Here is a 17,423-nt window from a genome sequence, read left to right as displayed (position 1 = left end):
CAAATTTAATTAAAAATATTTTGCTTTGAGCTGAAATCTTTATTTTGATTAAGACTTTGCAGTTTTTTAAAGATGACCATATAGATTCCATGGCCCATTGGTAATGTGAAGAGGTATACTAGAGTATATCAGATCTAAGGCCTTATGTTTGAATTCTTCTTTATCCAGTTAATTTTGCAGTTTGGATTAACTAAGAAATGTTCATCCTATGGGTTCTTTTTTTTGCTTTTTTTTTTTTTTTTTTGCTCAACATGTTGGTACAGTGAAAAACCTACCCACCTGGATTCTCTGTTTCATAGCTGTGTAACCTTGAGCAAGTCACTTAAGTCTCTGTCATTATTTCCTCACCTGTAGTGTAATAGTTGAGAGGTTTTCATTCAATGTTCTTTTCTGTCTTATTTGTGTCTGTAATTCTGTGAATCAAATAATACATTTTTTAATTTTCCTAATTTGAATAAAATATTTAAATCATTTCTTATTATCTTAGAATATAAAACATTAGAAAAAGATGCTGTCATTTGCAAGGACTTGGAGCAGTTAGTCTAGGGAAATTGGTATGAGTAAAACTTGGCTGGAAAATAATATCCAGCATGATTGGTAAGTAGCAAAACAAGATTACTCTGGAAAGCTGTGATTATAATTGATGTTAGGTCTGAGCTGCCAATGGACACATCATTGTGATTTCTTTTGGTCTTTGTTATAATAAGCTTCTAGTCAGGTTTCTATTATAATAATTATATAAGTCAGAATTCCCTAAGCCCAAGTCCATGTTATTCCTTCCCAGTGAGTACACATATTAAATGTTCATATAATTTGGCACATCATTTACTGAAAGTACTTACGCTATTTCTTTCTCCCAACATTTTAACCCTCAAAGGATGCATTGTCTCTAAGATTGTGTTGAAAATCTTAGTATCTTATTTTGGGAACTGGGTATTTTTCTGACGAAAAAATACCTATCTGCTCTGGTCACACCATGATTTTTTTTTTCTAAGATAGGAAATTATTCCACACTTATAATTAACTTGTTGTTTTCTAAATGCACCATAATTTAAGATGATACAAATTAATACAAGCATTTCTCAGAGTATTTGGGGGGCAGTTTCTCACTGACCAAGAAGGCAGGTACATTTTCCACAGATTTGGCATAAAGTTTGCTCATCCTGACTGAACAGTTCTTGCAAAAATAATTTGCCAGCTGGAAACCTAATCATTTGAAAGGCTGAGGGCATTTCTGAAAATGCTTAATAGTGCTAGGGAATAATATTCTTATCGGCTAGTGTAGCTGATCTAAGGGGGCATGAGATTTGCCTGAGATTGGTTGGGAACTTGAACTTTGGACATGGCCCTTACTTAACATGGTGTGGGTCTTTTTTGTAGCATATCATGTATATTTTGATCTTTGAGGAACATCAAATTTCATTAGACTATCAAGTAAATTGGAAAGACATTTGTGACTTTCTCTAATTCTGTTAGGAACTGATTTTCTTGATCTAGTTAATCAAGATTCTTGTGAAGAAAGTTTCATCCTGTCTCTCAGAAATGATCACATACTCACCAAATGTGCTGAATGAATCCTTTAAGTCAGAACATTTTTGTCAGATTACTACTAGGTTATGCCTTTTTTTTTTTCCTTCAGATGAGAAGACTGAGTCTCTTGGGTGTTGAGTGACTTTTGCAAGGTCACCCGGAGGTCAATGGCAAAGCTAGAAATAGAATCTTGGTCTTGTGACTTCCAGTGTGTTTCTCTTATTAGATATGTGTTACCTCCTGAAATTAATGTTAATGAAATTGCCTTATGGTGTGTATAATTGCCATTCAACTTCTAGTCTAGAATTAGCTTAGGCAAATCCTTTCATCTTCCTCTGCACCTCCACCAACTCCCATATGCTCTAGTGTAGAAAACATTTTATTCAGAAAGCAACTGTAAGCAACAAAGTGTGTGTGTGTGTGTGTGTGTGTGTGTGAGAGAGAGTGAGAGAGAGAGAGAGAGAGAGAGAGAGAGAGAGATGGAAAGATGATTTTACTCAGAGCTCTAATTGGGTTCATTACATCAAGAAACTATTTTAAGGTCCCAGAGAGTTAACAAAAGATTCGAGCATTGTAAGGCTTATACCAAGTGCAATATAAAATTCACATTCTTTTTATAGAAAGGCTGCAAGGTCAGAAGGCCAGATGTCCTTATGCTGATTCTGTGGGTAGGAGGGTTTCTACATCTATCAGATTAAATTGTTTTGCAAATTATGTTTATAAGCCTTTCTACATTCTTTATCCATATGACAGGTATGAGAGACTTTCATGCGCACATAGAATCCTGAAGTGTCTTCTAAAATCTAAGAGAAAAAAAGGGATACTTTTTAGAATATATTTTTCATAGAATTCAAATCTTTTTGAAAACCCAAAATTCATGATTATAATATGGAGCAATGTCATTTATCAAAAGACTCAGTTCTCCATCTGTACAAGAGAAAATGTTATATTTCCTTCTTCATACAATTAGAATTATTGCTATGAATTTCTAAAAAACAGTTTCGTAAAGAGTGAAAAAATACAGATCATCATATCGCTATTTTCCCCAGAAACTTTAAAATACACACGAAATCAGTCCAAGCAGATGTAGCCTTCACTGTGCTTCAGGGCCTGGATGCATGGCAGTTTTCCCAGCTTCACTAAAGCCTCCACTCTAGCACATTTTTCTCCTTGTGCTCCAACCAGGGTTTGCTTTTGTCCCTCTGTATTTCCGTCCCCATCATGTGCTCCATGGCGTATAGACAATTCCAGGATCCTGTTGGCTTTCACAAAGGGCTGTTGTCCGTGTCCCAGCTCAGGTTGTGGTACCGTCCTGAGGCCTTATGAGACTCTTTCTCCTCACGTCTATCCTAATAGTGTTTTAACTCAGGTGTCAATGGATACACCTTTGTTACTCATCTCAAAAATTCAGTAACTGCTTAAAAAAAGAAAGAATTCCCATTGTGGCTCATTGGAAACGAATTTGAGTATATCCATGAGGACACAGTTTCGATCCCTGGCCTTAATCAGTGGGTTAAAGATTCAGTGTTGCTGTGAGCTCTGGTGTAGGTCATAAAGGAGGCTCGGATCTGGCGTTGCTGTGGCTGTGGTGTAGGCCAGCAGCTACAGCTCTGATTTGACCTCTAGCCTGGGAACTTCCATATGCTGTGGGTGGTGTGGCCCTAAAAAGACCAAAAAAAAAAAAAAAATTCAGTAACTGCTGCCTTGTGACATCAATTTTGTTTTTACCTTTTATGATATTTAAGTCTTAGTAGTTATTCTTAGGTGTGTATCTTAAACTTTCTGGCTTCTCAAATTTGACTTTTCGTTTTCTCTGTGAATCTTATGTATTTTTATGTATCATTCAATATTTGGTTTTCAAAGTTTGTCATTGGATTTTTGCTTTTGTTTTTTGTCTTGCAGCAGATCTTACATTTCTAAGGGAGTGACCCTTTAAATAAAGTGCTTTGTCAGTTGCAGGCTGAATTTAATTCATGTAACCGGAAAACTCAAATGACAGCATATTAAACATGGGAGAGATTTGTTTTTCTTTCGCTTTACGAGAATAATCGGTCCAAAGCTAACGTAGCTATCCTGCTATGTCCCCAGGCAACCACCCTTCTCTTGCTTTCTATTATATCTTCCTTAGTGTAGGTCCCTTTTCCTTTTATGGAAAGATAAATGCAAATCTCCAGTCATCCTGCTCACATTCCTGGCATACAAAATGAAAAGAACCAAGGGCATAACAGCTAGTTCAGATGTTAGAGTGCCACAGGGGAGTAATGGGGAACTTCTGCTTACATCTTACTGGCCAGGATTGTGACACGTAGTCGACTCTGGCTACAAAGGAAGCCAGGAAATGTAGGCCTGGAGCTCCACATGCTGCCCTCCTCATCAGAATCAGGACACACGGAGGATGGTTCTTGGTGCGCAACTAGTCATCTCCAGTGCAAGTGCCTCCAACATCTTAGGCATTCAGAAAATGTTTGTCCCTTAGGTTTTTGTTATTGTTATGCCAGGTACAAAATGTGCTTATGCTTTTTGAACAAATGTATTGGATTACTTGATTGGAGATAGTAGAAGGTGCAGTAAGCTGAGAGAGAACAGATTTCCTGAGTAGGGAAAGGTAATGGACATCACAGGTGTGACCTGAGTTTAAGTGGCTGGCTTGCTTGGAAGGTGGTTGTGACATGGTGGGGAGTATTCTTATTGCTTTTTACCTACAGTTCTCATTCTTGATAAACTTTTATTTTTCTTCTGCCTTTTTAATTTTTATTCAGGGTAATGTAGTTGCTTATTTACCCAGGAAGGGTATCACATAGATGAATGGATTTTCATATTTTTACAAAACGCTGCCTTTCCCTAGATGTGAGTTTTTAGGAAGAGTGATATACCTGAGATCTTGTGGTTTAAATCCTGGAAGCCCTGAGTTTGAGTTCAGCTCTGTCACTGATCAGTGGTGTGACTTTAAGTGCCTTCTTTTATATCTTTCTGAGAATCAGATTCACTTTCTTGGGGATAATGATGCTTCCCCACAGAACAATTGTAAGGATTAAATAGGATAAATATTTAGAAGTACTTGACACATAGTAGAAGCTCAACCAGTGTGAATTCCTTTTTTTCCCCACTCATCTGGGGAATGGTGTGTTTTACTAGTTTCATAAAGAGTTTAAAATCTCCCTATTGTTATGATTTTAAACTTTGGGGACCCTATCCTATTAAGGTAATTCTCCAAAAATTTTCATTATAGCAAATGAATCAAATAAAAGTCAGGTCCTTGATACAGTGCAGTCAGAGAGAAAAAAACCATTATGTCTTTCAAATTCATGTTCCCTTTGCTTACTTTCTGTATACAGACTCTAATTTGAATTTGAAAAACTTAACTCAATTATTATATGCTGGTAAATATATATTTTTTTAACCTGGGAATGTAGATTTAAATATATAAGACAGTGGTTAGATAACTTCTCCTTTTACTATTCTAGGGAGTATAAGACACAGGCTTATGGCTTATATATTTGAAAAACGTACAGTTGTGCCTAGTGTTAGGAAGTTGTTTCAGTGGACAGAGGTGACAGTACAGGAATGTGAACCAGATGATGATAAGGGCTGTGTCACTTTTGATCATCACTGGATTCAAGTGGCCATCACAGGGATCAGACAAAGTTGGTGTATAGTCACTATTTGTTAAATAAACACAATTTTTGAAAAAAACAATTGGGCTTTTTTTATACTGACCTGTCATTGGCCTTTTCTTCTCTGCATTTGTCTCTCTGTGAAAAACATTCATTTCTTTTTTTCCTGGGTTCTATACCTTGTGGTGGGAAGCCATGCACTCAGGGCCCATATCAGCTAGTCCACCCTGTGTTTTCATGACCTGTTTCCTCCACGTGTTGCTGTAGACAATTTAGAGCACTCTCTGCCCTCTATGCACACCAATATAAATAAAAACAGCTGTCCTATGTCCAATACTGATTACAACAGTCTCGTTAATCCTTGTAAGGATCTGGCAAGATTGGTGGAAACCTGGGATAGGAAAGTGAGGCTTGGAGAAGTTAAGTATCTTACCCCAGGTCCAGTGCTAATGAGTAATAAGCAGAGCTGAGCCCCTGGTGGGCCTCACCAGTGCAGGGGGCTGCCCAGAACAATTGATGAACACCCATGTACTGCAGAGCCGAACTCCATTGTGCAGCTGCAACACTCTTACCTTGTATAGGCTATTCATCCTGCAGATCTCTCTCTCTCTTTTTATTTTTACCAACCTGTCTTTTGACCCCATAGTTATTTTCTCCTTGTTGAGCATGCAATCTTGCCTCAAAGATGTAGTGATTACGAGTTCCCACTGTGGCTCAGTGGGTTAAGAACCTGACTTAGTCTCCATGAGGATGAGGGTTCCATCCCTGGCCTCACTCAGTGGGTTAAGGATCTGGTGTTGCTGCAAGTTGCAGTGTGGGTCACAGATGCGACTCGATCTGATATTGCTGGGGCTTGGCATAGGCTGGCAGCTGTAGCTCCAATTTGACCCCTAGCCTGGGAACTTCTATATGCCGCAGGTGTGGCCATAAAAAGAAAAAAAAAGATATGGTAATTAAACCATATGTCCTTGAGGCTCAATAGGAATCTCTTGGGCCTTACTCATTTTGCTTTCAAAAATGTGTAATAGTCACTATTATGAATCGAGTGCTATCAGCTTGCCATCATTTTGCCCATTTTGCAGGATGAGGATTCCTAGACTCATTATCGATAAGCTGATGGTCTAGGATCTGATCACAGAGTGGATTCTGAAGTCCACCATTGCCATAAGCCCCTGGACTGAACCTCCATAAGAATGAGGGCCATGCCTCATATTAGTTTGCAAACTACAATGTTTGGTCCACACTTGGCAGTGAAGGCAGATTAAAAATAGCTGGGCTGATTAACAGTCTAAGACTCTTGCTTGGGGCGGTCTTAGGGCTGGCTCTCCTGGCCGTACCCCAGCACCCTCAGCCAATTCTAGAAAACAAGAATATCTTTTGGCCAGAAAAAATAAGTAAGACCTTTTGTACTTTTGTATATTAAACCCTCTGATAGGATAAAGATTTTATGCCTCTGTAAGATATTAAAGATCCTTGCTCTTAAGACAGTTTCAAAAGAGGAATTAAAAAAACATTTTGGCAAAAATGGATTTGTCCTAAATTGCTTATAGCTTCCTATTTGGACTTGCATATTTGGACATATACATTCAGTTGTGTTTGTGAAAATATCATAAATATTTTACAGTTTCAGAAGTCAAAATTAGTTTGTATAGTTCTATCAGGATTTGAAGAAAAATCTTGACATCACCTCTTAAATGCCAGGGAGGATCTCCAGCTTGAGTTCTAGGAGAGGTGGCTTTTATACCACCTGAAGTGACATATATGTGTATACACACACATACACACTCATATACCACCCTGCCCCCGATCTTTCTTATTAAAAATGTAAATGTGATTGATATTAAAATTTAATAGTTAGGGATATTTAAAAATAAATTTAATTTGTTAGCAGCTTACAATTATATGAAGCAGAACTTTCACAGGGTTAACGATGTTAAAGTAATTTTCAGAGCATCAGGTTTTTTCTCTATTGGCACTGAGAAATAATGACTCCCTCTGCTGGCTGATTCCATTTATGCAATTTTTCCAGCAAGTCATGCTGAGAAAAGTAAAACACAAATAACCTTTTTTTGACATTCAAAAAGCTAGGTGCTTTGGGACATACATACATATTTATGTTCAGGTTTTTGGTTCTCTAATACTTTTATCCAATATGTTGTGTGGAAGCAGCAGCTTAAAGCAGCATGAAAGTTAGGTAAGCAAATTAAAAAGAACAGGGTCCTGTAGGAGCCCAGGGATGGGATTCCCAGGCTGGTTCTGCCTGTGGCCAGCCTGAGATACCCTAGCAAGTCAGTTTCAGCTTCTTCACTTGTAAAATGAAAAGATTTCATGGATATTTTCTAGGAGTCATCTTAACCCTTAGTATTTTATTTTAACAGTGTTGATTCCATTTCTTTTATAGGAATAGACATATTTTACACTGATACACAGTTTTGCATCGATATAAAATAAGTATTCAAAAAAGTGAAGGAAAGGTAAAATTACAAAAATTGATATAAATCAGTTTTTCTAGTGCTGTCATAGCATGGGAATATTAGGGCTAGAAAGTGATATGTTGCATGGCATGATAAGTTTGTAAAATAATACCCCTCAAATGCACCAGAAAGACTGAATATAGCAAATTTCATTGATTCTGTGGCACCTTAAATTACAAGAAATATCATTATTTTTTGTGCTTCCAATTAAACAATGGCATACCATTGATGGTTATTTATGTCTGAGTTTCAGAGGCATGAAATGTGAGTTGTGCTTTTAAAAATCAGTGACATAAGGTAGTTCCTATAAGTGCTTCAACTGATGCAAGGCAGCTCAAGAATTACAGTAAAAATCTGATGTGTCCTGGGCTATACTCTCTTTCCTCTTCTTGTATTTTCCCCTCTTTTCCAAACACTTCTTTCCCCACCCCTCCCCAACTTGTCCTTCTTTCTCATTATGTGAAACAGTTATTAACTTTTTCGCTTAGACATGTCTTATGGTTATTCTGGGAACAAACGACTGCTGAAAAACTGAAATGAGATACTGGAATAACATTGTGTCCAACGTAAGCATGACTGGTGGTTTTCTGCTTTAAATATGAATAAACATTAGCACTTGTGAAGTTTTTTGTTTTTTTTTTTTTTTTTTTTTTTTCACTTCAAAGATGAACTAGCCAGCACTGGCATCTTCACAGGAATTACATGAGTTTTAAAAACACTGAGGCTTCAGAGAACACTCCTTTGATGAACTCACTGGAAACATAAGTGTGAGATTTATGATTCGACCCTCTTTATTATTCGTATTGGATTTAGGTCCTAAAATCATATGAATATATACATATATATATGTGTATGTCCATGGTTTGGGATATTTTTAGACTTAGTTTTTAATGTTGGCCTTCTTTTATAATGAAATTGAAGCTGTTTCTTTTGACTTTTTTTCCTAGCCCATAACAGCACACTGAAAGGGCTTCTGGTTTCTCACGTTATAAAACTGAACCCCTGCTTGAGTTAGGGTCTTTCTTGCTGTCCTCTAGGAAGAAAGGAAGCCCAAGGAAGGAGCCGTCTGCAGAGCTCTTGGCCTGAGAAGAGGAGCAGAAATGGTGAAGAACAGAGTAGGGGAATGAAGTAGAGCAGAGGGGCTACAAGGGGACTTTCTGCGCCTCCCTTTGCCTGCAGACCGGCTTTCTTCACTTGGTTGGAAGCCTAGACACAGCATGATGGACAGTGTCACTGAAGCAGGCTGTCAGGTGTGGCAGGGCTGAGTCACTTGCCATGCCAAGTTTGGTGTATTTCCAGCAGTGAGGCCACACTGGGCCTCTTTGGCATGATGCTGAATGGGAAATAAATTCATATAGCATGAAACTTCATCCTTGCATTTTGAATTCCTATCCAAAGGTCCCAGAAGATCTGTATGGATTCCCCAAGCAGCACACTCCTTTAATTCTGAATTATTTCATCTCTTTATCCAGGCTTGCCCTGTAATTTTCCTGTTGAATGTAATAACCTACAAATATATACAGGTTCGGAGTTTTTAAAGAGGCAATGTGGGGATGATCCATTTTGTGCTCTTGAGGATTGTGGACTGACAAACCCTGTCCATGGTCACTTCATGGAACTGCCTCACCAAACCCTAAGCTGTCTGTCTCTGGTTTCAAATGTGAGGGGGGCAAAAACCCTTCAATTTGGTTAATAAGCCATTGTAGGGTAGATATTTCTGTTACCTGTAGCTGAACTTGTTCCTAAATGATTAGCTCACCAAGTGGTTATCATCATTCTCTTACAACCTTATAATCTTATTCTGGTAAGACTGTCTTCCCAAAACTTAATTCTCTATTTCCAACCATTGGAAAAAGATACTTTATCATGTGTGTACCTTAAAAAGGGTCCCCTCTTGTGGTGGCCCCCTCTCTAGTTTGCATGGATGAGAAGCCATTGTCCAGCAGAGCTGGGCAAAGGCTCGCCTTCCTTAGGTCTCCCAGCACCTGTACTTCCTCGTAGCTCAGTCCCGCTCACCTCAGACAAGTGGTCTGTCTACTGCTCCCTGCACATTTTTTATTTCTTTAGTTCTCAGTATTTCTGTTCATGGTGTTTGTCCCACTCAGATGTTCTAACTTTATTTTTTTCAAATTCTCAGAGAGTCCCAGACTTAAAATGGGCCGGAGGTCACCTTACCCACCTTTGTTCGGTCCGCAGATTTCTTGCCATCTTTCCTATGGTTTCTCTTTCATCCCATGTCTGTCCTTTCTCCCCGCAAGGTTTGAAAGTTACTGTTTTAGAATCCCTAATATTGTCTCGTTCATGATGGTTTCAGTCATCACTCAAGGAGGATTTACACTGTGCCAGGCACTATACTGACTGCTGGGGACAAAATGGGAAGCACATATTGACATCGTCCCTGCTGCTGCGTTGTGAGTAGTGGAAACTGATGGATAGTAGTGACATAGCTGCACATATGTACACATGAAACAAAGGGCCTGAACCTAAACTGCGAGAAATGTTAAAAACTTCCCCACAGACACTGAGTTCTGCTGTACAGCACAGGGAAATATGTCCAATCTCTTGGGATAGAACATGGTAGAAGATAATATGAGAGAAAGAAATGTGTATATATGTATGACTGGGTCACTTTGCTGTACAGCAGAAATCAGCACAACATTGTAAATCAACTGTCAAAAAAAAAAAAACCTTCCCCACAGAAGTAATGGTTTATTTGGGGGATGAGAAGTAGAAGGTGGGGCACAGTGCTTTAGGTAGCAGTGTAGTGGGTACAAAGGCCCTGGGTCAGGAAGGAGCATGGCTATTTTAAGAAACAGAGAAAATACAGTTAAAATGAGAGAATAAGGAGAGGACTATAGAGAATATAGTTGTTTTAAGGGGCCACAGGGATATGACATGGACCTGTTTATGTCAATCAATTCCTATATTTCTGATATTGGTGACAATATCTACTTTGAGTTAATATCTAGTAACTAATTGAATATATACTGCTCATGCTCTAATAAAATATGTTGTTGGATTTCCCTTTCAATGGAGAGAATTTAAGCCTCCCTACTACCTGGATTCTCTAAACTATGAACTATTTTGCTTTTAATAAATATTTGCCAGCTAACAAACTAATAAAGGATGACAGAAAGGAAGCAACAGCTTTTCTTGAGCTGTTGGATCTTTTAGAACAGTTTCTGTTTTTAAATATAACATTTGTTAGAGGTTTGGAAAAAGTAATAATGAATATATTATTTTCCATTTCCTTCAAGGGAACACATTGAGTTGCTTAATTCAAAATATCTAAGACTGCTTCATCTTATCTTAGGACACTGCATTCCTTATTTAGAAGAATGACAAAATCCAGGGCTACTCTGACCTCTATATAAAAATATTTCAGTGATTTAGGTTCGTTGCTTATCTGTTAAAAATACTGGAGAAAAAAACTGAAACATTACAAGATAGCTTTATAATCCTCCTTTATAAAGGATGATAAACTTACTTGGATGATAAACTTTTAAAGAGCTGTAGAAATAAGCTTTGCTTTGGGACCCAGTTGAAATCAAATTTCTGTGGGTCTTGTTCCTTATTTTCTGTTAATTATATAAAAGCATGTATAATTAATAGATATAATAAATGCATTTATTTTTCTGCTGAAAAATTATATACTTTTACAGTAAGAGCTTGGTATTTAAATAATGATGTTTATCTTAAATTAAATATTAACAAGAATTAATATTTAATTCAGTATTAAATGTGGTATTAAGTATAGTTAATATAAAAATCAAATCTAAATTTTTCCCAAATAGAAACTTTGACAGGGAAGATAACCATGCTCAAAGCTTTTTTTTTTTTTTTCCTTCTCTTTTGCCCTTTCTTCTTTTTATTTATTTTTTAAAGCTTCTACTTCATCCTGTGGATTCTTAATCCTTAGTTATATGTAATCTGTGATCTTTTTTAACCTGCTGAATGATTATCCCTTTTCTCTCCTTCCTTCTCTGAAGAAATAAAGGGTAAGTGGGGGAAAGATGTCAAGTAGCTACTTACCGATGGGTCCAATGCTCCTGTCTGCTCTGTGGCATTCCCAAATGACCAGATGACAACCCTGAGATTTTTTTCCCCACATATTCCAGGATAATCTAGTCTGGAAAGGAACTAGCTCTCCTGTTCCATCACTTTCTAGGGTCTGCAGGGAGGTGGAGAAAGGCTGACTGCTTCGCCCCTGCCCAAGGCTTTCCTGAGGCTTTCCACACAGTCTTTTCTGAGAATCGGAATTTCCAGTGATTATAGCAGATGAATACTATGTGTGCTTCAGGGGCAAGGCAATACATATTGAATTGATTTTGAAATTCAATCTCTATTTTTTCAGAAATGGCCTTTGTCTTATATTTTAAATATTTCATCTCTTTTAGTCCCTAGGCTTTAGAGCCTCAAACTTATTTTTCTGAAACATTAACCATTTCTTGCTGTCTCTGTGTATTTGAACATTGTTGTGTCTACTATTTTTAAAATGGGTTGTGTTAATTTTTTAATCTCTTGCCTCTATTTATTTTTTATGAAGGACAGTCTAGGGGAGTTGAGGTATAAATTATATAAACTGCCTTGATAAAGATGTCAGCCAAAACAGAGATCTGCTCCACCCACATTCCAGCATATCCTCTGCAGGGGCTACTGTACCTTTGTATTACATTTTCATTGCTAGATGCCATATGCTCTGAGAGCAGTTTTTGAAGCTGTAAACCACTCTAAAGGCCAAGGTTGCTCCGATTGTCGGGATTACAGTGACACTGAGGGTGTCCTCAACACAGCCTGTGTGTTCAGTACTGGTTGTCTTTGGGAGCACCCTCTGTTCGTCCTGATGGGATATTATAGACAGGTCTTATCAGTGCATGTCTCTTGCTACTCAAATGTCTGCTTATTGAGAAAAAAAGAAAATTCCTATTCTTGTTTAGGGTCTAGGCAGGATTTCTTCCTGCTGGCGTACAATTTCAAATGGTCTTGTAAATCAATTGATATGAATTATTCTTCCTCTCTTTTTTTTTTTATTTTATACAGCAAAAGGGATTTAGGCCACTGAATTGAAATGTATAATATTCTTTTATTAAATAGCATTATTATATGATCTTCAGATCTCTTTTTACCTTTCAGTCGAAGGTAAAAAGAAGAAACAGGATACCACTATTTTGCTCTATTGATTCTTAAGAACGGCCTTGCTATTTGGTTTTTACACTCACAAAAGTTTGTACCTTAGTCTTTTTGCTATTTCTTGGGCTGCTCTCGCGGCATATGGAGGTTCCCAGGCTAGGGGTGGAATTGGAGCTGTAGCCACCGGCCTACGCCAGAGCCACAGCAATGCGGGATCCAAGCCGCGTCTGCGACCTACACCACAGCTCGCGGCAACACCGGATCTTTAACCCACTGAACAAGGGCAGGGACCAAACCCGCAACCTCATGGTTCCTAGTTGGATTCGTTAGCCACTGCGCCACGACGGGAACTCCATGTACCTTAGTCTTAATCACACTAGTCATGTAGCTTTTGTTATGTCTTGACTTTTTTTTCCTAAATAGGAAGGTTTAGTGTAGTAATATTTTCGGCAACGGGCATATTCAACTCTACTGGAGAGTTAAGGCTTAGATTATCTTTCCCTTTTTCATGTATTTCAAGGAGAAATGAATAGAAATAAAATGCGACTTTTTAGCAAAGGTTCCCCTTTGGTAGTATAAGAAATTTTTTCATAATTACTGAATAGATCTGAGAGTTGACAGGGACTTACCGCTGTGGAATACCAACCAAAATATAATTTCATCATTTGTAGATGAATGTGTATTTTGGACACTCAGCAATAAATGAGTTTTTTTTTTTTTTTTTTAAAGAAGGGTTGGAAATGGAGCTCAAACAAAAGTATTTTCTCCTCGTTTATTTTAAAAAAAATGAGAACATTTGCTTATTCCAGTAATTTAAGTTAGCCTTCTCCTTCTAAATTTATGTCTTAATTCTTGTGAACTATTTCTTTTGAATTTGCAGCAATATCAACTGAAGAAATTAATGGTTTTTCCTAATTGGATAGCTATCTTTTTCATTTTTCCCAACTTTACCTCTTCCTTTCTTCTTGCCCTCTTTTTGAATTTGGTTTAGACTTCAGAATGTCTGCAGATTTTCGTTTCTTAGTTCCTCTGACTGAAAAGAGCATGAAAAATAAGAGGCATGCTTCTGTTACCCCAGGTGATGGGAATTTACCATAAGAAAACACAAGGAAGTCAGCAAGTCCAGGGAACCTGTTCAGAGACCTCCAGGTCATTCCCAGTTCCCTGTTTCTCGGTGTGGAATGGGCAGTGGCCCCTGAGGGCACTGAAACAGCAGCTCATCATTGCTCCACATGAAGGAGCAGCCAGGTCAGATCTCCTTGTCCTCCCAGAACTGATTGTCCTCATGTTGCTTTTGGCAAGAGCACCCACTAGTGCTCAACCTAGTCAGTGTTAACCATGGCAGCACAGCTATAGAGTGGATGGCATCTCATCAGTTGTCTGGCACCGAGATCTGTCTGAAGACACAAAATTAAGAACAATAGCCTACTCAGATGCAGTCATGGGAAACACTGAGATTCCAAAGAAATCTTGGGAGCTTAGAGAACCACATGTATTAACCAAAAAATAAAGGAATTGGATTAAGAGCACAGACACTTGCATTTGATTTTGGCAGTATATTTTCGTAGCCTTTTGCGTATGTCTTTGTAGCCACCTCAGTGACACCAAAGCTCACAACTGCCTGCTAACAGCAATATTAAGTCAGTTCTTACCTAGAATTATTTAGAGGAAAATTTGTTTTTCTTTTGCTTATTGAGAGGAATTTGAATTACCTGGGCATTAAAATTTGATTATTCATACACTTCATGGCAGAAAAGATTTTTAATTTAGAATTTACAAATATGTATTGAGTATCTATTATGTGCAGAACATTTTGATAGGCTTTGTAGGGTACAAAGTTCATTTGCTCCAAAGATCTTTATTAAGCCATACCTTGACTTGGGCCAGGTCTCTAGGATAGGATGTCAAATGGTAAATAAAATAGAGGTTTTCCTGAAAGGAGCTTACTAGTACAGTTGAGGAGAAAGATATTCGAATAGAAAATTGCAATATAAGAACACCTAAGAAGGGAATATTACAAAGCCAGGGGCACTCTGGGAGACTTTCTGGAAGAAGTACTGAGGAAATTTGGGTCAAATGATAAGTAGGAATTTGCCAAATAAAGCAGATGATTGGTGGTTGGAGCATTGATTTCAAGTAGAGGCTACCTCACATGCAAATAGAAAGAAGAGGTTGCAAATGTTTATCATATTTGGCGAAAGTCAGAGGAACCTGTTCCATAGGCTGGTTGGCTGGGGAGTATGTATGCTGAAGAGATTGGGCTTTATTTCATGGAGCCCCACTTCCCTAATTCTCCTTCTGTCTCACTTTATCTTTCAGACTTTCTTGCCTCTAACTGACCATTAAATATTGGACTATCTTGGGGTTCAGCCCTAGATTCTTTTTTTTCCTCATTCTTTTTACTTTTCTCCCAAGTTAGATATATCCGTGTCCACAAGTTTGTTGACCACCTATAAGCTCAGTGACTCCTAATTCCACAGCAATGCAGGATCCGAGCTGCGTCTGTGACCTATACCCACTGAGCGAGGCCAGGGATCAAACCCACAACCTCATGGTTCCTAGTTGGGTTTATTTCCGCTACACCACAATGGGAACTCATGATTTTAGGATTTTTCATCCTTGTTACCACCATCATGCATACCGTGTCAGTTTCCTTAGGATTAGGCTCCCTGTTTGCTGCTCCTGCCATTCCTGACTCTGCCTAATCCTTGGAACCCCTGAAGGTTCTTCTTTCCGCAAGGACTTTGCATGGCTTTTGTTCCCTTGGCCTGAAATGCTCCTACCCTCTTTTGCTCAGGAAGAGGAGGAGGAGGAGGTCTTGGCCCTAATATCATTGAATATTTCCTTTAGGTCTTGGCCCAAATATCATTGAATATCTTTCGGGCATCTCCTAACCCCATTTTATGACTTAGTAATATACTGCATTTTTATGTCCTACTTTGTATTTATTGTTTTTTAATACTGCTTTCCCCACTATGCTTTAGCTCTCCAAGGGCAACAACCAACTCTTTCTATGACAGTCTTATATTAAAACACTTAGCAGAGGATGTGGACTTTGCGTAGGGACTTAATAAACACAGTGAACTGCTTGAATTAGGACAATGAGGACCAGTGAAGAATTTTAGAAGAATGACCCTATTTGATTGGCTATTAGAAAGTTTATTCCCCTAGCAGTATGGAGAATGGGTTGGAGAAGGTCCATGGCTAGAGCAAGGGAGATAAGTAGGTGGATATTACCACTAGAAATTTTAGCCTTATAGCACACATATGATAGAAACACAAAGAATTCACATGTTCCTTGTTCAGGGGCCCAATGATATTCTCGGGACTTTTTTCATCTCTTGGCATGGTTTACTCCACGTGGGCCCAATTTTCCCAGTCTTTCTGTTTGTGCACAACAGCAGCTTCACCCTACATCTACCCAGTGGAAAAGAAGGTCCCCTTTGTGGTTATGTTAATACGTGTCCAGATTGGCTCTGCCTGGCTCCGATTAGGTCATGTGCCCATCTCTAAAATAATCACTCTTGCTAGGGGGATTCTGGGTGTTGATTGATCAATCTGGATAACATCTTCTGTGTGGAACTGAGGCAGTCATGAACAGATAAACTGGCTCTAAAAAAATTTTTTTTTAAAGGAAAGGCTTTGTTTTCAGCATTTGCCATTTTTTTTTTGGTATACGCTCTCCCACCTTGGCTGATTTTAAGAGGCCTGGCTTGCAAAGTTCCTGAATGTTTAATATCAGCTCTTACAAACCAGTTCCAGCAGGTCCAGTACACCTTTGCTGAGCTGCAGGCAGAGCTGCCAGAATCACAGAGAGTGATGGTGAAGAAGGAGTGGTTCTCTCAAAGGTGATCAAATGCTTTTAGAAAAGGGGTAGGTGCCTGGTCACCAATCCAACAAATGAGTCTGCACTGTACAGAGTAACGTGCTTTGGTGTTGTGATTTTATTTTACTTCAGATTTTTTTAAAGTTTTTATACCATTTCCTTGAATAACATTTTAAGTACCTTATAATATTCCATTTTGTGAAAGTACTATAACTTATCATTCTTTTATTATTGAATATTTAGGTTGAAAAAATTACTCATAGTGCTTTGGCAGATGTGTCTATGCCTAGAGCTGTTTTCCACATTTAGGATGATTTATTGAGATAGTTTGCCTAAGTAAAATTACTGGGTCAAAGGAATGGACCTTGTAATGCTTTCGATAAATATTTTCTAATAGGTGTACAAAATAGTTTTGCCAGTTTATATCACTGCTATCATTGTAAGAAAGCAACTCTTTCATTCCACTGTTATTACCTGTAATTAGAAAAGTAATTGATAGGCGAGAATTGATACATCATTTCAATTTTCATTTGTTTGAATTACTAAAAATATTAAAATATCTATATTTTTATAACAGGTGTTTTTCTTATATTGAATGTTCTTACCATTCCCCACTTTTGTGTGTGTGTGTGTTGATCTTATTACACTATCTTCATAGGTATTTAGCTCATTATAATTAATTTAATTAATATCTGCTACTACCATAGTTAGTGGTAGAAATTCTAGCACAGAACATAATTTGGTAAATGTAGAGGAGAATGTTATAAATGAAACTCTCTATTTTTTTGTCATTTATTTATATATTTTTTTCTACTGTACAGCATGGTGACCCAGTTACACACACATATA

The 17,423-nt window shown here is 37.9% G+C and overlaps 1 protein-coding gene across 4 annotated transcripts in view; it reads left to right on the top strand.

Moving 5' to 3' along the window:
• The window catches only part of GRB14 (growth factor receptor bound protein 14), a 127,499-nt gene that overhangs the window by 62,305 nt on the left and 47,771 nt on the right, over positions 1 to 17,423 (top strand). The window lies entirely within an intron of this gene.

The sequence above is a fragment of the Sus scrofa genome, chromosome 15, assembly GCF_000003025.6.
Source record: "Sus scrofa isolate TJ Tabasco breed Duroc chromosome 15, Sscrofa11.1, whole genome shotgun sequence".
Classification (NCBI taxonomy): Eukaryota; Metazoa; Chordata; class Mammalia; order Artiodactyla; family Suidae; genus Sus; species Sus scrofa.
The sequence above is the reverse complement of the archived record's forward strand: the minus strand, read 5'-3'. Positions and strand labels throughout refer to the sequence as shown.